This window comes from Papio anubis, chromosome 5, assembly GCF_008728515.1.
Source record: "Papio anubis isolate 15944 chromosome 5, Panubis1.0, whole genome shotgun sequence".
In the NCBI taxonomy this organism is placed as follows: Eukaryota; Metazoa; Chordata; class Mammalia; order Primates; family Cercopithecidae; genus Papio; species Papio anubis.
Window position 1 is genome coordinate 152090839 of NC_044980.1, and position 25033 is coordinate 152115871.

General features: G+C 45.8%; 1 long non-coding RNA gene across 4 annotated transcripts in view; it reads left to right on the plus strand.

Moving 5' to 3' along the window:
• LOC110743562 overlaps positions 1 to 25033 on the plus strand; it is a 98873-nt gene that overhangs the window by 16335 nt on the left and 57505 nt on the right. For 3 of the 4 annotated variants that reach the window (XR_002522837.2, XR_002522836.2, XR_002522834.2), the window contains 2 exons: positions 7630 to 7703; positions 13642 to 13991. This is a non-coding gene — a long non-coding RNA (uncharacterized LOC110743562). Of the gene's footprint in view, positions 1 to 7629; positions 7704 to 13641; positions 13992 to 25033 lie in introns of those variants that run through there. The other variant, XR_002522835.2, reaches the window with a different exon arrangement.

Consider the following 25033-nt stretch of genomic DNA (forward strand, 5'->3'; position numbering starts at 1 on the left):
TCTTATGGAGAGAAAGCATCAGGGAAAGGGGCTGGAGGCAGACTGTATGAAAATCTGAAGGCCAGGTAAGGGGCTTGAACTCTCTCTGGGGTCCCTGAGGAGCAGGGATATGATGGGCATTGCTGAATGCTGCCAAGTCTGTTTTGTCTGTTTAGTGGAGAACCGATTGGAGGCAGGAGGCCAGATGCTGTTTGAAGCCAGTTCATTTTGTGTGCTTATGGTAAGTGAGCATTAAGAGTAGATGGCAAAGGAACTATGTCCGTCTGCATGTCTTCCCTTACAGCTCTATGGAAAGACTTGTCCCATGTAGGTCCCAGAAACCTCATTTTCAGCAGCTAGTTCACTAACAGGTGCAATGCTTTCTGGGAATTGGGCAAAATTACAATGAGTCTACATATAATGGAGCATGTAATGCAATTATCTTCCACCTGATCTTGGGACTTCCCTTCCACCCAAGCTCTTTGTACAGCAAGTCATTTGTGGGTCCTAAGAAGCAGGCAGAAATAACAGCAAGTGGGCACCTGCTAAGTGTCAGCCCCTGTTCAAGGCTCTTGACATGTGTTAACTTTAATTCCCACAATGTGTCATGGAGGGAGGAGCAATTGTTATCCCATTTTACAGGTTAGACAATCAGATAGGTTAATTAACTCGTTGAAGCTCACACAGCCAGTGAGTGGAAGAGCTGGATTCAAAACTCCAGAGCCCACAGTCTTAACTGCTATGTTATATTGCCTCTCCCTTTTCAGATATGATACTTATTATTTCTACAATGATCACAGCTCCTTATGAAATACGTAATACCATTACTTTTCAGTTTATGGATGAATAAAACAAGGTTTGAAGAGGATTCATAGTTGTTCCAGGTCACACAGCCAGAAAGTGGCTGAGCTAGAACTTAAACCCAGGTCTGTCTGACTTTGTAGCCTCACCCCTGTTTTCCAGGAAGGGATGAGGAAAGAGGAGAGAAGGTGAATGCAGGGGCCTGCCTTGTGATTCCTCACCAGAGGGCAAGCATCCTCCAGCCTATGATGTTTGGGTCTTGTGCCTCCATAAGAATGAGATTTTTTGTTTTCATAATTTGGAAATTCTACAGTAAGGCACAAACATCATGACTCTACCCTTGGCCACATCCACCTCTTCTCTTGGCCAGGCCTTTGGCTCTTTCAAGTTGTGACAGCAAAACCCTGTCTCAGAGCTGGAGCTTGTAAATGTCAGGGCTCCCATCTGGGTCTGGAAGATAGTGATTTCAGGGAGTGGTTTCTTTGTGAGCAAAGAAAAGTGCTATTCAAATCCCATCTTACTTCACATTTCAAAACTCTGCTCATAGGCCAGTGTGTGTGCGCATCCATGATTGTCAACAGGCATCCAGGGATGGGGCAGGAAGTGATGCTCCGTGGCCACCATAAGTCAGATAGGAACTGGGTAGCTGACATATAATGAATTAGGCACTGCTTCATTTTCTGATCAGCATCACCTTCAACTGATGCTCATCTAGCAAGGCTGCCCTTGAGGAAATCTGAGCAGTGTGTAGTAATAACACATCTGAGCACTCATTACAAGCCAGGAACTATATTAAGCATGATATACACACCATCTCACTTAGTGCTCAAACAGTGCTGTCACAGATTTCATTACCCCTGGTTGAGAGATGGGGAAACCGAGCGGCTAAGTGACTTGCCACCTGGCTGAGGCAAGATTAGGACCCAGGTCAGACTCAAGTGTACAAACTGAACACCTGTATCTCTGACTACTGTGTGAAAAATAGAATGTAGAAGAGCAAAAGTGGATACAGAGAAACCAGTTGAGAGGCAAGTGCAATAGTCCAGGTAAGACAAAACAGTTGCTTGGACTAAGGCGGTACTATGGAAGTAGTAAGAAGTGGTTGAATTCAGAATATAGTTGAAAGAAAGGCAAAACAATAGGGCTTGTCAATGGAGTGGAGGTGAGCCATATGGGAAAGAGATGAATCAAGGATAAGACCTAGACTTTTGGCCTCAGCAACAAAGTACAAGGAGGTGCCATTTAGTGAGATGGAGTTGCTAAGGGCAGGAGAGAGTTTGGTGGTGGGTGTCCAGAGTTAACTTGGTGGGTCAATTAGACAACCATGTGGAGACATGATCAAGGGAGAGGTGGGGGAAGGAGGTGTGGATTTGTTGCTAGTTTACGGATCCAATTTAAAGTCCTGGGGTGGATGAGATCATCAAATGGAGGATTATAAATAGAAAAATAGCCAAGGGCAGAGCTTTGTAGAGTCTAACAATTAAAGGTCAAGTTGAGGAGGGGTAGCGGGCAGGGGAGACTGAGAAGGAATAGCAGCAGGTAGGAGGACAACCAGGTGCTGATCAAAGAGGAACCATGTTTTAAGAAGGAGGGGTGGTCATCTGCTCACTGACACTGAAGGTCAAGTAAGACAAGGAGAGAGTTGGCCAGTGACTTTGGCAAAGTATAGCCCATTGTTGACTTTGACATTGCAGGAGGAACAAATGCTTTAGACCTGTCATGTTGGCTGTCCTTGAATTTCTGGGCAGGAATTCCCAAGATTATGGAGCCTAGAGATGGCAGAGTCAACATTCAGACAGTTCCAGGTTTGAACCTCAGATCTCCCAGTAGCTGTGTGACCTTGGGTAGTTACTATCCCTTCTTGAACTTCATTTTCCTCATCTGTGGAATGGGAGTGATAATGCTTATAACTTGAGGCAAAGATTGAATGAAATAATATGTAAAAACATAAAGCAGCAAATGCTTAGGAGGTACTAGATATTTTTATTATTTTTATTTTAAAAATAAAGACAGGATCTCACTCTATCACCCAGGCTGGAGTACAGTCATATAATCATAGTTCACTGCAGCCTTGACCTCCTGGGCTCAAGTGATCCTCCTGCCTCAGCCACCCGAGTAGCTGGAACTACAGGCGTGCACCACCACGCCTGGAGACTTTTTTATTTTTAGTAGAGATGGGGGTCTCACTATGTTGCCCAGGCTGGTCTTGATCTCCTGGCCTCAAGTGATCCTCCCGCTTTGGCCTACCAAAGTGCTGAGATTACAGGCATGAGTCAATGTGCCTGGCTTATTATTTTAATTTTTATATATTTTTAAAACCATTGTTAGCGTAAGAGTGATACCCATATTTCTGAGAAAAATCAATGATCTAATTTTGAGCAGAGCTTTATTAATGCCTAGGAATCTGACGGAAAATTCTTTGAGGATTGAGACATTCTTTTCCCTGTGCCATCCCAAATGTCCAGCACCTAAGTGGATTTAAACCAATCAGGTCAATCCCTGTTCTGAGCAGTTTTATATTGCTCCCTGGGAAGCAATATAAAACTACCCGGGCTCACAAGACTGGGTAGTCTGGTTCCATCTACCTGTGCTGCCTGGTCACATACAATACTTTCCCGGTGACTCTCAGTTCCCCGATGGCACTGTGCTTGGTCCATGCGCTGTGGGGCGCTGCACATTCTGTTCTCTCTCCTACACACTCCCTTCCCTGTCCTCTTCCCTGTGTTCATTTCTTCTTGTCTCCTGGGGCTGTGGCTACTTCCCCAGGAAGTCCTTCCTGAACTTCTGGACCAGGTCGATTCCTTTCTTAGAGGCTACCAGAGCCCCTGTGCCTCTCCTTCCTGGCACTTAGCATGTTTCTGGTCATACATTCTTGGTGCACATCTTAGTTTAACACCTGACTTTATCACTAGACTCTAAGCACACGGGGGCAGGGGCAAACCTGTTTTGCTCACCACTGTGTGTCTTGAATTGAGCCCAGGGCCTGGCACGCTGTAGGAAGGCAACACATAATTGTGGACTGAGTGAGTGAGTGGGTATTTAATGCAATGAATACATGAGCAGATGGCTTTCCTTTTGTAGAGCAATGCAGGTGTCTCCAAAGGGTTGTTGGAAAGGCAAATATAATACCAAATCTTACTTCATTTAGTTTAATTACAATACTAAGGAGTGGAATAAATCTTGCCCTTGAAATGTAATAAAAGCATACTTTAAAATCTCAGCTGTCTTTTCACTGGCTTATTTTTAAAAATGATAATTTCCTGATAAGCCATAAGTAATACCACTTAAAATAGTTTCCTGACTTGGCTCGGCCACTAACTAGCTGCTGATCATAGGCAAGTCACTTACACTCTGCATGTCACCAATTGTGAGGCTCTGGGTCGATGGCGTGAAAGTCTTTGATAGCAAAGTCTTATTTATTATCCATTATTCTCAGTCTTATTAATAATAAGAAGGAACAGGCTGCGTGCCAGAGATAGTTGAGTAGATTTGCAGGGCTGGAGGATTGAGGCCACAGAGAAAAATGAAAAGAAATGAGATTGGTTGAGAAATATTTAAGGGGAGCATTGGGAGAGGAAGGGTGGAGGGGACCAGAGACAGTAATGGCTGGGGGTTTATATCTATCAGGCTGAGCAAAAGGTGGGGCTGTTGGTGACCTGAATAAAATCACTCTCATGGCCAAATTCTTAGAAACCGCACAGGGAAGGAGAGAAAGGAATAAACTCCTTGGTTCACCATGTGGTGGCATAAGAGAGATGCCGGGCAACTCCCAGGTGACCTTGGCTGATCAGGGCTGTGGCTCTGAGGTCGGGGAGGCTGGCAGCTACCGGTGGGGATGGTGAAGCTGGTGCTTGGTCCACCAGGCAAATTATGCTGCCCAGCGCAACCTGAGCTCCACCACTAGGAGGGGACACAGACGCCCCCAGGCCTGGGAGAAGGAGCAAACCCAGCAGGACAGGGTGGGGAGCGGTGTGCAATCCAGGCCTTCAGGGCTGGGCAGGAAATGGAAAGAAAAAGAACTGGGCAGCCCAGAGGGGATGGGGTCTTGAAGAGCCCAGCCCAGTTAAAGAGCAGCAGCACCTCAGAAACAAGCAGCTGGTGCTGTGTGAGGATGTGGCACCCACCGTCACTATCCAGCTTTTCCAGAGAGGTTGCTCGTCCTGGGTTTTAAACGTGGAATCATGCCATTTGCAGAAAAACAAAAACCAACCAACCAAACAAACAATAACAACAACACCTCTGCAGACCAAACAGGACAGATCCGATGACTGTGCCTGGGCTGCTGTTTTGTGGTCTCATTTGATGCCCCATTTGGGGGCTGCAGACAGGTCCCTGCCCTTCCCCTTCCGGGGTGGGGATGGAGAAGACCATTTGACTCTGTGGGAAAGGGTGCTGTAAGCTCACCTAACCCATCTTTCATCTTTAGGAAGACCACCAGAAGTGAACAAACAGAGTAAAATGTCAGCTTGCAGTAGGTGCTATGAATAAAGATAATGCAGGGTCAAGGGGAGAGAGAGTGATGGAGGCATTTATTTTCGGTTGGATGACCAGGAGAGGTCTCTGTATCCTCCCTCCTTCCGCGCTCTCAGCAGCTTAACAAGATTTCACCAGGTTTCCTGGGCCTCGTTCATAGGTGCTAATGAGCAGCTGGGGGTTGACTGAGTAGCTACAGTAATCCAAAAGGGTTTCCCTTCCACCCTCTACATCCCTGGCCTTGGAATTAGCCTCAGCCCCAGCAAAGGGAGCAGGTGCAAAGCCCAAATCGTGATTGTGAGTAAGTATTTTCACCTCTACAACTGGAAGCAGCTGGCCACTGAGTCTGGGATGGGAGGAGGCTGCATGCTGAAGGACAGCAGGTGGGGGAGGGGAGGAAGCAGGAACCACCAGCTTCTGGCCGTGGTTGTTCATCTCCTGCTCAGTCTTACTCAGAGGGGACTTGACAGATATAAGGGATGCGGTGAGTCAGGACCGGTTCCACTGCCTCACATATGTCTTCTCTCACCCAGGTCTCCCTGCCTGAAATCTTATCATCAGACAGTAACTTTTCTGAAAGCTGCAGTGGCATCTCTAAATCTCTTCTTTTCCAAGACAGAAAACTGTGGGAGTTGTAATCCTTCCCATCTCAAAGAGAGAAAAAGTTCTCGCTGTGAGCTGGAAGGCCGTCTGTGGTATCAGCCCCAGCTCACTGGGATGGCTACATAATTTTAGGGGCCCAGTGCAAAATGACAAATTGGCCTGCAGCATTGTTGCCATCTCCCTGAGCACAGAGCTTTCTGTCTTTGTTTTGGCTTGATGATGGCTCTATCTTCAGTGCCTGGCACCTGATAGAGGCTTACTATTTTGTTGTTGATGTTGAGTAAAAGCATAGTATTTGAGTCATGATGTGGATGTATTGGTAGGACTTCTTTCAACATTTATTATGTTTTTTTGGCATCGGGCTAAGGAAATGGGGTTTCAGCCCTGGCTGCACAGGGGAATTGCCCCAGCAATTCTTAAAAATCTCAATGCCAGGCTTTACTTTGGACTAGTTATGTCAGGATCTAGTGGGGTGTGTGAGGGGCCAGCAGCATTTTCAAGCTGCCCAGCTGATTTCTATGTGCGGCCAAGTTTGAGGACCAGTGCACTGGCTCAATCACACTTGCTCTCAGTGGCTGCTGCGCGTTGTTAGGCAGCTTGTTAACTGCTCAGAAGGCCCAGGGCCATTTTCAGATTTTCCGGATTGTTAAATTTGGGAAGGAGGGTCTGTCCTGTTAGTAAGCTCCCCAGGGAATTTTGCTTATCCCAAAGTTTGCAAACCTAAACTATTCTCAATCCTGTTCATTTTACAGACAGGAAAAAAGAGACAGAGAGAGGTTAAGTAATTTGCCAAGGTAACAAAGTAGGTAACTGGCAGAACCAGGATTTGAACCTAAGGCTTCCGAGCTTACCTAGTAGCTTCTCTGCTTTTTCTTTTTGTTTTTTTTGTTTTGTTTTGTTTTGTTTTTTTTGAGACGGAGTCTCGCTCTATCGTCCAGGCTGGAGTGCAGTGGTGCGATCTCGGCTCATTGCAAGCTCCGCCTCCCGGGTTCATGCCATTCTCCTGCCTCAGCCTCCTGAGTAGCTGGGATTACAGAGGCGTGCCACCACACCCAGTTAATTTTTGTATTTTTAGTAGCAATAGTGTTTCACCATGTTGATCAGACTGGTCTCCAACTCCTTACCTCATGATCTGCCCTCCTTGACCTCCCAAAGTGCTGGGATTACAGACCTGAGCCACTGCGCCTCGTGCTTCTCTGCTTTTTCTTTGTGACAAAAAATCTAAGTGCTCCAGTAGCTAGTGGTGAAAATAAAATAAAGATAAGGTTAGGTACAGTGGTTCATGCCTGTAATCCCAGCACTTTGGGAGACCAAGGTGGGAGGATCGCTTGAGCTCAGGAGTTTGAGACCAGCCTGGGCATCATAACCTAGTAAGACCCCACCCCCATTTCTACAAATAATAAAAAAGATAAGATTAAGAAGATATGCATGTAATATTGTGTATTTTGAAGATGGAGAAGTCGATATTTCCATTCCATGGTGAGGAAACAGGTCCAGCTTGGTGAACTAACTCCCACTCCCAGGGTCTTTGGGGCTTTAAGAGGCAGAGCCGGGATTCCAGATGAGGGCCATTTTCTCCAGACTCTTAGGTTTTGCAGGTGAATCATTCAACACCTAGGGCATCCCGGAATCCATGTTGATTGGTGCCTAATAGGCCCATAACCAATGATGAGAAATGAGTGGTGGGAAGGCTGGCTAGGTGAGTGGGTGAACCGGTGAGGGAGTGAAGGAGTCATTTGGCTATTTCATGGATTCATTCTATTTTTCAAGTAGAGTTGGATCACTAGAGGGCGATATCGGACAAGAGAAAGAAGAATTCTTCACCACCGTTTCTAGGACTGGTGAAGGTAAGACATCTGTGGCCGTGGATTTAAACCAAAAAGGGAGACTCTAATTTACAGAGCAGTTAAAGTGAGCTTTGCTTTCCCCTGGGCTTGCAGGCTGATGAGAACCTTTCTCAAGCCCCATTAACACATGGGGCCACTCCAGACCTTTGTAGACTTAAAACCAACAGGGCAAAGGGGAGAGGAGGGAAATCTTGGTTGGCTTGAAGTGTGGATGTTTATAGATAACAGGAGGTTTTAGAAAAAGACATTTTGTAACTTCCCAGATTTTTACAACATTGATGGGAGTTAATGTTTCGAGAAATGGTATTATGATGAAGTTGTATGCTGAATTAATTTTCCATAAATAAGACCACACATTTCCACAGATCGCTTTTCCTGCTGTGTCATGGGAGTGCGTCCTCTTGGTGGATGAGCATTCTCTCCTGTTCCTCCACCTACCACCTCTTCTCTCCGTGACCCCTAGAGCAAAAGTGACCTGGGTGTGTCTCCACTGGTTGTGTGGCCTTGAGTAGGTCACTTAATTCTTCTGAATCTCGGAGTCATCGATGGTGACATAGAAAGTTTGTCCTGGGGTTTAAACACAGAACATGTGGGTCTCCTTGGAACTCCTTTCAGGCTCCTGTTTCTTTGTCTTCTCTTCTCTGCTCTTCCATTAAGCACCAAAAGTTCTGATGTCAAAAGAGCAGCTAAGTCTTTACTGAGAATTCACTAGTTGCCCCTCCCTGGGGCTATCACTGACCCCAAGATGTGCATTTTAGAAGTTCTCTGAACTGGAGGGGCCCCTAAGGAATGAATTTCAAGTGAAAGCCTTTCAGACTCAACACCTACTTAGTGCTAATAATCATTACAATGATAATAACTCCTATTGAGCACATATGATGTGCTAAGCATTGTGCTGAAGGTTTTATAGGCATCACCTCCCTTAATCTTTGCCACAAACCTTATGAGGTAGGTGTTTTGTTACATCTTTTTTACAGTTGGGGAAACAGGATCAGAGAACTTGAGTAACCTGAGGTCATACAGCTATTAAGTGGCAAAGCTGGAGTCAAACCCAGATCTGATTCCAACGCTTATGGTCAAGAAGGGGGCTAGCAATAACGTATGTGTATCATTCACCCCGTGCCCCATAGAAAGGTTGTATGTCCAGGATACTGGAAGGAAGAGGAGGCCGCACATGATAGAAACACTTGGAAACACTTCCCAGAAGCAGGGTCATTTGAGCAGGGCTCTGAGGATTAGCCTGGGTTCTGGCAGGCAGAGATGAGGAGGGAAGAGAGTATTAGAGGAACCACCAAATGCAAAGACAAGGAGACTGGAGAGCATGGGGTTTGCTTTGGGGATGTGGATGTATCCAGTAATGTGCCACCATATGAGGTGGGTGCTACCTATCATTATTTGCATTTTGCACATTAGGAAAATGAGGCACAGAGAGGGTAACCGATTTGGCCAAGGTCACACAGCCCTACAAATGGCAGGGCTGTCATTTAAACTGCCATCTCTCTGACTCCACTTCCATAGGGTAGAGAGCACATATGGATCTCAACTCAGTCACAACTAAGAGAAAGGCTTTAGTACCTGCAGCTTCTGGGGGGATCCCAGGGCCAGCAGCCCAGCCATGCCAGAGGTTCGCACACCAATATGCTCCCCACCTGGAAATGTAGAGGGAAGAATAGTGGGGACAGGACAATGTTCAAGTTCTAAGACACCAACAGTAAGAATCTACCTTTGCACAATACCCAGCCTTCTTCTCACTCCCACCTTGGGATCAGATTACTCTCTTGCATTCTTTCACATTTCGTAATAACTGTTCATTAACCATGTGCCAGACCCTTAAACAATATTGAGGCATGAGGTTGGTTTAGAAACCTGTGGGAGGTCACGTGGTGAGCAAGTGGTAGAGGGAGGATTCAGTCCCAGCCTGGGCTGCTCACTGCAGTGCTGTTTCCCTCTCTTGGGGAAAAGAGTGGGGAACACATGAAGAGCTGGGCTCTTGCGAAGCCCGTCCTGTTTCTCCTAATGGCTCCACAAGGCAGCTGGTCATAGGTGAGGCTCAGGAGCTCTGAATGGTTTACCAGGGCTGGTGGAGCCAAAACAGGAGGCCAGATCCTGACCCTCCCTGCTGCCCCACATCCAGCTGCCCTCGGAGTCTCCAGGCCACCACCTCTCCTCCAGTCTGTCCCAAGGCCTCAGTTGCTGGTGGACCCCGGGTGTCCCCAATACCACCACAGCCAAAGTCCTGGCCTCAGGCTCTTGTTACCTGAGAACTTCTGCCTGCAGGGGACAAGGACCCCAGGCCACTGGTAGTTCTATTTATGTGGGTTTTAGAATCAATGGAGTCATGGCTGGTTTCATTCTATGGCCAGAAACTGCCTTGGCCCTAGAGGGACATTTCTAGGGCCCCAGGCAATATCCACAGATGGACCAGATGCTGATGTTGGCACACACACAGAAATCCTGTTTGGAGAAAGGTAAGGTATAAAGCGCCCCAGAGGGGATCCCTTGCCGTGGAATGAAGGGGAATCACCAAGGTAGTGATGAGAGTGGAAACTCATCTGCATGTGTTTTTGGAGGAAAGAAGGGAGTATGTACATTTATTCATTCATTCACTTATTCATATCATTAACTCAACAGACACACGTGGGGAACCTATTATGTACCAAGGAATGTGCTAGGCATCAGAGAAATAGCAGGGTACAGAACAGAGTAAATCCTTACCCTCATAGAGCCCCCTCGCTGGACTGGTGACGACGGGCATTGGGGAAGAGGAACAATCGACGAGCACATAAATCAAATACCTAAGTTAGGTGATGGGGAAAAGTGACATGGATGGAAACAAACCAGGGAAGGGGCTGGGAGGTCAGGTGGGTGGGATTTGTTTGGAATGGACCATCATTCTCACTCCAAAAGGAGCTAGAATTTGGTTCTTTTTCTCATAAACGAATGGGTCTTAATTTAGAGAATCCAGATTCACTCCTCAGGGGTAAACTGCAGGCAAAGCTCCAACACCTCAGCGGGGCATGCTTGGAGCCAAAATGACATAAGACTGAAGTTTCTCTCGGCTCCTCACAGCATCAGTGCTCTCTCAGCTGATGGGGTAAAGGAGGTGGTTTGTACCCAGAAGCCTGGGCCCATTCTCATAAGGTGGGGATGGGAGCAGCACTTCCAGGAGCAGGTGTCAGTGAAGACCAGAATGTTCTGGTGTCCTGTCACACAGTAGGGTGACTACGTCAACAATAAGGTGTTTTATATGTCAAAATAGTTAGAAGTGAGAATTTTGAATGTTCTCGCTACAAAGGAGCGATAGATGCTGGCAGGGATGGGTATACTATTTACCCTGAGCTGATTATTACACACGCACACATGTATCAAAACATCACACTGTACCCCATAAATATGCACAATCATTATGCATCGATTTTTTAAACAGACCGAAATGAACATGTGTCCCTGTGCCACGGGTTGCCTGTAGAGGTGCAGGGCTTCTTGCTGTCTGTTGTGGAAGCAGTCGGGCCTTTTCCTGACTCCCAGTGAAGGAGTTCTGGGAGGGCCAGGAATTCTGGGGCTCAGTTTTCCTGAAACAAAGATAAGGACCCAGAGTGTGACTTCAGCTCACCGTGTTGTTACATGTTAAAGCATGGTCTTGGCGCCTGAACTAAATTTGAATCAGCTGCCTTCTGTTGAGGGCCTATAAACATCCCCTCATTTCGAAGTCTCTGGTGGCCAAAGAAACACAAATTTATGAGAGAGTGGCTTTGCTTTGTAAACTTAAACCCTCAAAAGGGAATTTTGGGAATCTCTATTAAGATATTTATGAACTTCGTTTTTTTAAAAAATAGTAAATATGATCAACTTTGAATTATTTGATTTATTTTCATTAATTGCCAGTCATCCAAAAGAATTTATTGAGCACCTTTTAGGCACCAGACACTGTTCTAGGCACAGGTGTGAGCAAGATACACATGGTCCCTGTCCTCATGTAGCACGCAGTCTGGTGTTGACACAGAGTAAATGGGTAGTCATAACACGGGGCTCTGAGAGGGGAAGGAAGGGGGTATCTTAGGAGATTCTTAAGTATCAAGGTCAGGGATGGCTTCATGGAGGAAGGAGTTGACTGGGTGAGGAGTCGTGGGAACAGCGTAGATGCCCAGATGAGAGTGGGGCCGGCCTGGAGTGGAGAGGGCATTGAGCACACAGCTAGAGTGTCATAACCTGGGTGGTTTAGGGAGGTGAAGAAGTCTCTCTCTAGCATCTCTGCTAGGGCTGCCAGAGCAAAGTACCACCGACTGGGTGGTTAAAACAACAGAAATTTATGTTCTCGTCATTCTGGAGGCAGGAAGTTTGAGATCCAGGTGTTGGCTGGGTTGGTTTCTCCTGAGGCCTCTCTCCTTGGGTGGTAATGGCCATTTTCCTCCTTGTCTTCACACGGGCGTCCCTCTGTGCATGTCTGTGTCCTTATCTCCTTTTTGTGTAAAGACGTCAGGCATATTGAATTAAGGGCCCCCAAACATGACCTCATTTTAACTTAATTACCTCATTAAAGACTCTATCTCCAAATACAGTCATGTTCTAAATTACTGGAGGCTGGGGCTTCACTGTATGAATTTTATGGGACACAATTCAGCCTGTAATGGATGCATAGTCGCTGGATCAAGCAAGGCCTTGGAACCATGTTAAGAAAGATGGACTTTATCTGGAAGGCAAGGGGGAGTCACTGAAGAGTCTTACACAGAGGGGTGATGCTCATGTTTGCACTTGGCAGAGATCTTACAGCAGTGAGGGGAAAATTGGAGAAGGATAGCGTTGGGTTCAGAAGCTACGAGGATGTTGTCTAAGAAAACTCTTGGCAGAGGGAGATTAGGAGGTGGAAACTGCAGGACCTGTGATGGGTCACTCCTGGGGGGCAGGGCAGCGGAGTGTCAAGGTGAGCTGGATTTCTGGTTTGGGCCACTGGGTGCACCATGGAAATCTTCACTGAGAGTCGTGGTCTGGGTGAGGGAAAGGAGATGAGTCCAACATTAGGGGGGTATGCTGAGTTTCAGGGCCCTTTGGGATATCTGAGTAGGGCAGGTCTCAAGCTCCGGAAATAATTCTGGGTTGGAGATATGGATTTAGGACTCATTTAGGATGGTAATTGAAGCCATGGGAATGGATGTGGGAGGGGGACTAGCCATGAGTTTGAATATTCAGAAGGGAGCTGGCAACACTTCTTACTAATGCTGGAGATGTGTGTGTGCCCAGAATGACTAACACCTCCACTCATATGAAGGCCCAGTTAATCTTCAAGCCCATGTTTTCCTCTCGGAGGAACCACTGGGGTCCTGGGGTAAGAGAGGATCTTGGGTCTCCTGGGCATTTGCTCCCTTCCCAAGACGTGAGGACATTTAATCAATTTTTGATACTTGATGAGTCACTGAATGCCTTCACAGCTGAGTCAGCCAAGGTACCCCTCCTGGGAAGCACAACCCAGGCAGTTCCAAGTACCGGCCTTGTTTATCAGAGGGATGGGATGAGAGGGTGGGGTGTGACCTCCCAGAGCAGCGAGCTGCAGTGTCTGACTACACGGGGCAAGGAAAGACACCAGTGGACAAAAGGTATTTGCTGGACTTAAGGGTGCGTGACGTGTATTTTTGGTAGTAGTGGCAGATTAGTCTTTTAAAGATGTCTTTTTTGAGCCACTTTTTAAATAACAACAGCTGACATTTATAGAATCCTCACCAGCTTCCAGACAATGTGCTAAGCATTTTACCTGCATTGTCTCAATTCATCCTCACAGGCAGGCACTGTGGTTATTCCGATCGTACTAAGGATATGATAGAAGTCACACGATGTGACTTCTGAGGCTAGGACATGAAAGCATCTACCTGTCTCTCTCAGTCTGTCTCAGGATGTATGCCAGGGAGCCACAAGCCAACATGTGAAATGTCTGGTTACCCTGCAGGTGCTGTGCTGGAGACAGCATGTGGAGAGACTCCACAGAGAGTGATGTCCAAGGATCCTCTGCTGTTCCAGCCTCCAGATGTTTGGTACCAAATGGAGCATGAGTGAGGCTTCCAACCCCACCTTTGAGCCACCCCAGCTGATGCCGCTAGAGCAGAGATGAGCTGTCCCCACCAAGTCCTGCCCAGATTGCAGATTTGTGAACAAATGAGTGTTTTTGCTTGAAGCCTCTATGCTTTGGGGTACTTGGTTATGTAGCTCTACAGCTAACTGAAGTATAGTGAGAAGTGACAAGATTCAAGGTTGTATTGCTGCTTAGGGGAAGAACAAAGAAAGTACACTCTCCTTGCATTCGAAGCCTAGTTCTTCAATTTGCTTGCAGTGTGACCTTTGGCAAGCTACTAAACCTCTCTGTACCTCAGTTTTCTCACCTGTATGATAGGGATGAAGATGGCATTTCTTCAGAAGGTAGTGATGAGGAACAAATATTTCATTCTTGGCATGTAGGAAAAAGCTAATAAGTAGCTGGGTTGGGATTTCAATTCAGGCAGTCTAACCCTAGACCCTAGGTCTGGAACATTCCCACCAATCCCTGAAAAGGAGGCCAGAGAGCAATATCCCAGGTACTCCCATTTTTTCCCCCGTAGGGCATGATTCTGAGTCCTCCTTGGCCGCCCTTCTCTGTTCACTGGGCATTGATACATGATTCTCTGAACTGAAGGCCGCACCATCACTGCTCTCTGTTTAGTGCAGCCCGAGATTACACTGGCTTTTTTGGCAGTCACATCACATTGTTGACTCATTCTGAGCTGGCAGTCAAAATCCTAAGTGTTTTTATCACATGTGCTAGCATCAAGCTGCATTCCTTCCCATCTAGGATTGGTGCAGTTGGAGTTTTTAAAAATCCAACTACAGAATTGTCTAGTTTATTAGATTTTTCTCATCATGGTAGTGTGCCTAGGAAAGAATCCACATGTGCTCCTCTCCAGGCTTCTCGGAGATACCCTGTATCCTTTTAATATACCTTTCCTTTTTTTCTGAAGTCCATTTGAGTGGCTTACTGGTACTCGCAACACAAAAAGTAAGCCATAGAGTGACTTCTGGGTGGTCCATGAGCAGGAGGAAAAGAGGTGTGGCAGGGTGCTGTGGTCGAGGGCAGAGAAAGCAAATGGCAGGAGCGTGTGCCAGGTGCCACGTCTGAGTTGTGGCACACCTTGCAGTTGATCGTGAGTCTCTTTTCTGCTGAGTCAGGAAATGGCCTCTACTTTGATGAGCTGCCACCTGAATAGGACAGAACTGAGGACAGAGGACAGAGCTGAGGACAGAGACTGCTCTCAAAGTGGATCCTCGTATACTGAATCAGGCTTCAAGCACATTGGTTGTTCGGATGGTTCCCAATTCCCCCAAATGTGCTGCCATCTCACTCTCACTTTCTCAGCTTGCCCACAAAGATAAAATGACATTTTTATCAAGTCTCATTTCTTGCTGAACTACAAGTTCTCTAAGTGGCCACATCACTTGATCCTGCTACTATGTACGGTGATGCTATGTATGGTGCTTGCTGAACTGGTCACTCTGGTCGGTGGGTACCACAGAAGGTGGGTGACTCAGAGTGGACTGAAGAAAGTACCAGAGTCTGATGGACATCACTTCTGCAGTCAGTGGTGAGGTGCTGGCTCCCATGGGAGGGGGATTTTCCCAGGTGCCTTAGCTCAGGAAACATACGGTGCTCAGTGGAATGGACCCTGGTGTGTCTCCAGTTCTCTGCATAGCTCCTGGGCTATATGGAAGGACAGTGCTGCCTCAAGCAGAGCCTGAGCCATCTCTAGACACTTTTCCACCTTGTCCTTGAGTCCTACAAATTAGGTCCTAATTGATCTCTATTCTCCCCGCACCCTTCCATAAGATGCCTAGAGACATCTTTCTATTCTGGGAATAGGATGCCTTACCTTTACTCCACTCATATTCTCTCAAATATGTTGTATGTGCATGAAGCCTTCCTATTTGCCTATGCTTAAGCTCTTGAAGCTCAAAGTTGATCATTAACTTTTGGTTAATGATCCTCCTTTTTTTTTGGTCCTCCTTTGCTTTCTTTTATGTGAACTCTTCCATGAGAGAATGAAGGCAGACTTCTGGGCTGAACACAAAAAGGGGAGCAGCCCAGGGGTATAAGGAAATTCTAGAGTAAAGAGCACATTGGTTAATAGCTTAGAAATGTTATGCCCCTAGACAAGTAATAGAAAGTTGCTCAAGCTCGCCTCAGCAAATTACGGGAACTGATTGTTAAGAGGCAGCTTAGGGAAGCCAGGGGTGGAATGGCTGATTGGATCGGAAGTGGCACAGGTGCCTGGGGGACGTGCTCTCACAGATTCTTACTTCTTCAGGTGCTACAGTCTCTCATCTCTGGCTCCTCTGAATGTCTACCTCGTCTCTTCTCTCTCTGGGCTGGCTTTCACTGCATTGGTGGACGTATGACATGAGTATACCCAGGCTTGCCCATGACCCAATTGCCCATAGCCCAATTGTGCCAATTAGAAAAGCTGCCCCTTCAGGAAATATTGTAATTGCCATCTGCTAGGAGACTGAGTTAAAAACACACAAATAAGCGAGGACCGTACGTGCTCAATGGACCGCTGCTACATGTTTGTGTGCAGTGATGGCAAGTGGGACCCGGAACTCTGGCCTCTGCTTATCCTCAGAAGCGGGCAGCAGAGAAAGAGGAATGTGCTGGAGTCTCAGTCCCCAAAGAAGGAGAAACACATTGGCCCAGCTTAGGCCCAGTGTCTGCCTACCTGTGGTTCAGTCAGCTGTGGTCGGGGGCAGGACGTGCCCGAAGGAGCGTATCTTGGCTGTGTGGGTTGGGCAGATATCCCACAATGCTCATGTAGGGGGATTCATTGCATTAACTCTGGGTATTTCTTTGGCATCCCCCCACTATTTTTTAACATATAATTTACAATATTGAATGAATAAGACTAGGAATAAAAGTTATTTGACAGAACACACGTGGTAGTTGCTTTTGGGACTAACTGCTCTGCAGGTCGCCTAACGCATTATCATCTGCTGTTGTTGCTTAAATTCTATGTATCCGCTTTTATGTCACTTCCTAGGTAAACCTTACTTCCCCCTGTAGGAAACATGGTTCACTCAAACAAAGTAAATAAAGGGGCTTTCCTGAAGGTGTGGGCAGATTTAAGGGAATCCAACAAGAAAAGTAGGAGCTAAGAAGGTCTGGCAGCCGTTCCCCTGCTAAGCTAGAACAGGCAGGAAGGGAGCAGTTACGGGGGCCAGGAGAAAGGTGGTAGCTGTAGGGATGTAGGACATGGCACCTCACGGGATCTGTGGCCTCATGCAGAGGGAGGCAACCAATCTGTAGCCACCTATTAGGGAGGGAGCTGGGCAAATAAGTGCCTCCACCTTGTTCTCCTCCTCCTTCTCTCCAGTCTCCTGCCAGTGCCTCCAATAGTTGAACCTAGCTGGGAGCCAGTGGACAAAAGATTCTGTTTCGGATCCATAAATGTGATCCTCCTGGGGTACAAAAAAGGATAGAAATAGGTGGAAAGTGGATCTGGGAGCGGCTAAATGGAAAATGTCCGGGATGTTCCAAATTGCCTTCCTCTGCTATATGCCTTCCCAGACCACTGTACTGCCCTATCACAATGCTCATCCTAGTGTGTCATATCTACTGAAAGATTAGGCATGCAGAGCATATGCCTCATGGAAGTTAAGGACTGTATCTGACTTGTTATTGATGTATGCCCAGAACCTATCCCTGCATCTGATTATCAATGATGTGTAATGGAGCTTGGAACGTGAATGGGCACATATGTCTGATGTCTCCATGTGACCATTCTTTGGGAGCCCTTTGGGGACAGTGAATCTCCCAGCACTTACTTGGAAACAGTAAGGACTCTTTAGTGAAAGAACATTCACGATTGAGTGAATGGATGAATTCTAAAGGTGGATCACTTTAAAAATACCTGAATGTCAATCTCATGGTACCAAGTTTATATCAGAACTCAACCTCAAATTAACTAACTTCCATTCCAGATCTGTTCCTTTCTTGGTGACATGGCAGCATATACATGCCTCATTTTCTCCTGCCTTATATCCATATCCTCTTGGTCTGGTGGCACACCTTCCATTTCTTCACAAGCAACCTGGGATGGTTAGCTTAGGTCCCCAGCCCAGCCAGAGCTTCGAGTAAGATGGGGACAAGGAGGCTCTCCTGGGATTTTGCCTCTCAAACCATGGATCATGTGCCTCTCCTCTCCTTCCTCTCTCTCTCTTTCTTTCCTTCTTTCTTTCTTTCTTTCCTTCCTTCCTTCCTTCCTTCCTTCCTTCCTTCCTTCCTTCCTTCTTTCTTTCTTTCTTTCTTTCTTTCTTTCTTTCTTTCTTTCTTTCTTTCGTTCGTTCGTTCTTTCTTTCGTTCTTTCTTTCTTTTGGCTTAAGTTAAGCAGAGGTGGCATTTGTTGCTTGTATTCAAAGAACTCATCTACTCAGACACTAGGAGGAGAGTTCCAGACTTATCAGCCTATACAGTGGCATGGTTAAGGTCTTAGGCATTGCAGCTACATTGCTTGGGCTTGAATCCCAGTTCTGCCATTTTTTGGCTGTGTGACCCTAGGCAAGTTACTTATGTTCTCTGTGCCTCAGATTTATGATCTTCATAGTGGAAACATTAGCTGAGATAAAGCATGCAAACACTCTTAAAACAGTTTCTAGTACATGGTGAACACGCAGTATATATCACAGGGTCTTGACCATCCAAGCAACTTGAGAAGAAAAAAATATGATGGAATTATACTTCTTTAAACAAAAAAGAAAAAAATCACAAATCACGGAATAAATTGGAATGAATTCAATGAGTTTTCAAGGACTGCTATGTCTTCCTACCCACTCTGATGTGGGGTATGTACAGAGAAAAAAGAATCTGGAGCTGTTTCTAAACGGGGCATTTAAAAATGATCTTGTGCCTTTATATTTTTCAAGAAAAATGAGAGGCTATATGTGCTGTTCTCTCTTTCTTTTCTGGGAAAGTTCATGAGTTCTTGGCCCCAAATAAGCTTAGTTCTCTACCGCTTCCCACAAGGAAATTAAATTTTCAGGTCCTGCACAAAAGTTTAGTTATCGCTAATATAATCATTGGTGCTGTCACTGTAGGTCTGTAGGAGCTGAGTAGAAGAATTGAATTTGACAGCAATAAAAAATTCTGTGGTCTCAGACACTTGGATACACATTTACACACATGTGCACAATGTGACACACACCCTCAGGCACATAACCTGCACAACCACACACACCCATACCTAAAGGGATGGCTTTCCCAGAGATGGTTATCCTGAGTGATTTTTTTTTTTTTTTTTTGAGACGGAGTCTCGCTCTGTCGCCCAGGCTGGAGTGCAGCGGCTGGATCTCAGCTCACTGCAAGCTCCGCCTCCCGGGTTTATGCCATTCTCCTGCCTCAGCCTCCCCAGTAGCTGGGACTACAGGCGCCTGCCACCTCGCCCGGCTAGTTTTTTGTATTTTTTAGTAGAGACGGGGTTTCACTGTGTTCGCCAGGATGGTCTCGATCTCCTGACCTCGTGATCCGCCCGTCTCGGCCTCCCAAAGTGCTGGGATTACAGGCTTGAGCCACCGCGCCCGGCCCTGAGTGATTTTTTTTTTTACCTGAGTGTTATCCTGAGTGATTTTTTAAAAAACTAAACCCATCTAGTATCTTTGGGTACCCACGTTGCCAGAGCTGGGCATGGGGAAATGGGGAAGAAGTTTGTGCTATAAGCACGATTAAAGCTGTAGTCCTGGTCCTGCCTTCTAGGAGATTCTGAAACAGTGTTTTGGGGGTGAGAGACCCCTACCAGTATCTAATAAAGGGTGTGTTGTGAAAAGGTTATGTGAGAGGTTAAAAAGTTGCTACAGGTTGCTTTGCTTTCTTTCTTTAATTTTTAATGTGACTCTGGAGTAGTTTCACAGGTTCTCAGTCTAGCTTTGGAGCCAACCAGCCTTGTTCTGCATTGGTCTGGATTTAAAGACTGGATTTGCTGCTTATGAGTGGTGACACTTACTGAGCCTTGGTTTCCTAGTCTGTGAACAAGGTACGAACATTACCTATCTGTATGTGTTAAGATTGCATCTGCTGGAAATCAGAGAGGTCAGACGGCAGTGACTTAACCAAATAGAAGTTTGTTTTTCTCATGTAATAAGTAGTTCAAAAGTGGGCAAGCCAGGGTTGGTACCATTGTTCTAGGGACTCATCAAGGACACAGGCTCCCAAAATCTTCCAGAGCCACAGGGTGGCTGCCCTGGTTGCAGGCAAGATAAAGGGGACTGGACGAAATGGCAGGAAGCTGAAGACATGAGCCAGCCACATCTGTTCCCCTTTGAAGAGCTTTCTGGAAAGCCCCACTCACTGATTGCATCTTATACTTTGTTGGACACACTATGCCAAGATGACCAACACTACTTGCAAAAAAAAAATCTGAGATATCAAATATTTTAGCTGAACATACAGTTGCCTTAAACAAAATTGAAGTCCTGTCACAAAGGAGGAAAAAGAGACTCCAGCAGTATCTGCCACATGATACTGGCAGAGTTGTTGAAGAGATTCCCTGAGATAATTCATGCCAAACTCTTGGCCCAATGCCTGACATGTGGTAACTATTATTATTAGTTGGGACTCTCCCCATTGTCTTCTCAGAGGATCCTCCAGCAAGGTGACAAATGTAAACGCAGCCTCCTCAGTGTTCAGGGACTCCCCCTGCCACCAGCCACCTCCTGTCTGAATCTGAGTCATGCTCATGACTCAGCCTATCTCATCTCTTCCAGAAAGTCTCTCCTCACCTCTGTGGTCCTCAAAGATATCACCTTCTATTTTGAGAACCTGTAGCATGAAATGAGTATATCAACCAAATGTAATTTCAAAACATATTTCCTAGTATGAATAGATCTATATTTCTGTGTTTATTTTTTCTCCCTATTAGGTTACAAGTATCTTGATGGCAGGAATTACATTTTATTCCTACATCCCTGCCACAAAGCTCTGATTACTGGTTCTTACGCATCTCAGATGCCCACCCTGAGTAGACTATAGGACATTCTGAGGTGGCTAGCTTTTGTTTAATTTGCTGTTGGGCTGAAGTGTGGTGTGCCAGGGATTTGCTCATGTATGTGCAATAATGAATAATGCTCTTTTGGGCATTTGCTGTTTTATTAAAAATATTTTTTGAATTTTTTATTCATATATAATAGGGGACATGTGATCTTTTGTTTCATGCATTGACTGTGTAATAATCGAGTCAGGGTATTTCGGGTTTCCATCACCTTGAGTATTTGTCATTCCTGTATGTTGGGAGCGTTTTAATTCCTCTCTTCTAGCTATTTTGAAATATACAATACATTGTTGTTAATTATAGTTACTCTACTCTGCTATAAAACAGAACTTGCTGTAACTCAGGAATGGAAAACCAAATACCGTATGTTCTCACTTATAAGTGAGAGCTAAGCTATGAGGATGCAAAAGCATAAGAATGATATAATGGGCTTTGGAGACTCAGGAGGAAGGGAGGGAGGGTGGTGAGGGATGAAAGACTACGTAGTGGGCAAAGACTACGTAGTGGGCAAAGACTACTGCTTGGGTGACAGGAGCACCAAGGGCATTTGCTGTTCTATCTGCATCGATTTTGGAAGCTCAGATAGCCAAGGTATTGTCTAGTAACATACACCAGGGTGACCCTCAGAACAAAGGGGAATCAAACGTGAGGTTTAGGCCAGGCACGGTGGCTCACACCTGTAATCTCAGCACTGGGAGACCAAGGCAGGCACATCACCTGAAGTCAGGAGTTCAAGACCAGCCTGGCCAACATGGCAAAACCCCATCTTTGCTAAAAATACAAAAATTAGCCAGGCGTGGTGGTGGGCATCTGTAATCCCATCTACTCAGGAGGCTGAGGCAGGGAGAATTGCTTGAACTTGGGAGGCAGAGGTTGCAGTGAGCCGAGATTGCGCCACTGCACTCCAGCCTGGGTGACAGAGCAAGACCCCATCTCAAAACAAAACAAAACAAACAAACAAAAACCATGAAGTTTAGAATGCCCATCTGGAAGCATTCATTCGTTCATTCATTCACTCATTCACCAACTATGTGCCCGATGTATGTGAGGCATAGTTCTGAGTGTGGCCCTCCTGCTGCTGTGTCACCTCCCACGGCTGCTTCCCGTCTCAAGGTAAGAGGAGTGCCTTTAATCAGCAATACTCACTTTCTTCTGATTTTGACTCAAGGGTACTTCCCTGCACCTATCAATTTCAAAACCATTTCCTAAATCTGACTTAGCCACTTGATTTCATGGGGCGCCCTGTCAAATAATTGTGAAAGAAGAACATGAAGCAGGACTATTGTGGGTGGGAAAGCCCCATACTTACCTGCCCCTTTTCTAGCCAGCTCATATCTTGGTCCCTTTGGGGTCCCCAGATGAAGTACCAGCACCCCCTCTTCCCACACCCCACCAGTTCCATGGAAAGGAAAGAACTTATCGTCAGGAAGATTGGATTTTGTGCCTCAAAATGAATGAATTCAGCAAAGAATTTCTGAGGTCTTATATGTAAGGTACTGTGCCGGCGTGGGTGACAAGAACACAGCTATATTAACAAATCAATCAAGTAACTGATTAAGTATTAGACTGTGCTAGCTGATGAGGATACTTTAATCTTTGTAAGACTGATAGAGCAGTCTCTGTGTGCCAGGCTCCATGCTGAATGTCTTATGTACATTTTCTCCTTGGATCCTCTAAGGATTCATATCAACACTCTGAACAGGTCGAAGATAGAATGATTATCCTCTACCTGCCCCTTCCCTCCTGCTTTGTGTAGAACCTATCAAGGTGTGGAGAGCGTTGGAGATCTAAAAACAGGATCTAAATCCTGGGAAGAGACCACTTGTCTGTTGAGGTGTCCCATGCCAACATGAGGTGGCCTCTGTTGAGCAGTATGCTGGCATTTTGAGTGGAAAGGATCCGAGATATTCCCCTGTACTCTGTCTCTGAGTTTCCCTCAGGTCCAATGGGTGTAAATGAGATCTGAAAATGTTCAATGCCCTGTGGTAGAGGAGAGGAAGGTAGTTAAGAAGTAAGATCATTACTTCTTATTTGCAGTTATTTGCATGGGATCATTGTGATGTGGTTTGAGGGGAATACTGTGGCAGAGTCTTAGTGTGGATGAGGCAAAAGTTGGGGCTCAGAGAGAGAGCACAACAGGATCAACAGAACCAAGTGGAGGCTGAGTCACAGGGAGGACAACCTACATTTACTGTACCACTGTCGTATCAGCTGTGGACACTTTAGAAGTATGTGTGATAAGGAAAAAAGCCGATGTCCAGCCATGACGTTGGGTGTTACCTAGACCAGCCAGGATGACAGGTGTTACCTGGAACAGATACCCTTCCCAAGGAAGGGGAGAACAAGTCAGGAGGGTATAACAAGTCTTCTGGGAACTTAACTTCGCTCTTGGGAAGACAAGAAGGAGAAAGGGGAGAGAGAGAACTTTCAATTCAAGGGAATAAATTACTCAAAAGAGATGGGCTATAATCTCTTTTGAATGGTGTTATCTTGATGTAAAAAGATTGATTTGATCTTTTTGTGTCACTCATAGAAACAGTGTTTCCAGAACTGTGACTATGAATTTTATATCCACAACAGGAGTTTAGGTGAAAATATCCTCAACTATTTTCTTTTCTAATCTTTTGCTCTTGGCTTCCTTCTCAGAGCACCTCCTCATAACCTGAAGCGCCTGCCAGGACCAAGGTAGATCTTAAACATATGAATAATGGCTGAGGTTTCATCCTTAGACTGCCTGGTTCCCCTAGGGGAATACATATTTCTATTCATCTTTCAATCAATGGCGAAACCAGAGGATGACTCATTCCCTCAAAGCAGAAGAGGAAGTCATGGTGCCCTTGACTGGAGTCCCTCTGGGTTTTGGTTTCTTCTCCATAGGGTTGCAGCAGCCCTGTAAGGAATGCATGAAGGAAGGGGGCAAAAGGTGCTGGGAAGAGAGATGGCGGCTGTTTGGACAAAGGGCTCTTTCTGTCAGTGGCTCCATCTCCACCCAGATCCAGGCTCCAGTTCAGAAGTTCAGCTCCCTTCTCCGACACCCACGCCCAGATTCACATGCTCACGCTCAAAGCTATTCCCTCACCACCAGGGCTGGGAGAGACCCTGCCTGCAAGCCCTTTCCTCTTCCAGATGCTGAAAGAAGAAGGAATTATAGAAAACAAACAAAACAAAACAAAACAAAGGCAACACTATGGAGACAGTAAAAAGACTAGTGGTTGCTAGGGGTTAGCCTGGAGAGAGTAATAAACAAGCACAGTGCAGAGAATTGTTAGGGCAGTGAAACTAGCCTGTATGAGATTATAATGGTGGATGCATGTCATCATACATTTGTCCAAATCTACAGTATGTAAACCAAGGGTGAACCCTAATGTGGTAGTCTCCCTTCTCTGAGGTTTTTCTTTCCAAAGTTTCAGTCACCTGTGATCAACTGTGGCCCAAAAATAGTAAACAAAACTTCCAGAAATAAACAATTAGCAAGTTTTTAAATTGCACACCATTCTGAGTGGCATGGATGAAATCTTGAGCTATCCTGCTCTGTCCTACCTGGGACTTAAATCTTCCCTTGGTCCAGCATACTGTCTATGCTACCCACTGGTTAGGTCTGAAAAACATAGTGTGTATGGGGTTCAGTACTATCCCAGGTTTCAGGTGTCCACTGGGGGTCTTGGAATTATTCCTTGGGGATAAGCGAGGACTACTGTATACACTATGGACTTTGGGCGATGATGTGTCGATGGAGGTTCATCAGCTGCAACCAGTGCACCACTCTGGTGGGAGATGCTGATAATACAGGAGGCTTTGCTTGTGTCAAGGCAGAGGGTATATGGGATGTTCTGTACCTTCCTTTCGATTTTGCTATGAACCTAAAACTGCTCTAAAAAATTAAAACTTTAAACAACAACAGTGACCTATCCTATAGAAAGCAGTGAGGGCAGTTTCATCCTTCCCTTTCTCAGAGCATAAAAAGTTGCACTCATTTTTTTTTTTTTTTTAACCAATGAAGTAGCTGGGGAAATTGAAATGGAGAGAGCCTCATGGTGTAGGTTCAACTTATGGAAATTCAATATACCAACTTACAAGTCAGATCATTTAGGAGGTGATTCTTTATTTTATAGGCAACTGCCTTACTTCAACACAGGATTCCTATAAACAGTGATTTCCCCAGGGTATTTAAGAATTTGCTTATAGATCATGACTATTTTAGAGAAGGCAGAGGCAGGCAGAAAACCATTTTGGAGCCATCATCTGTTATAATTCTGGGAGAAGTAAAGAGAAAAGATGAAGTAT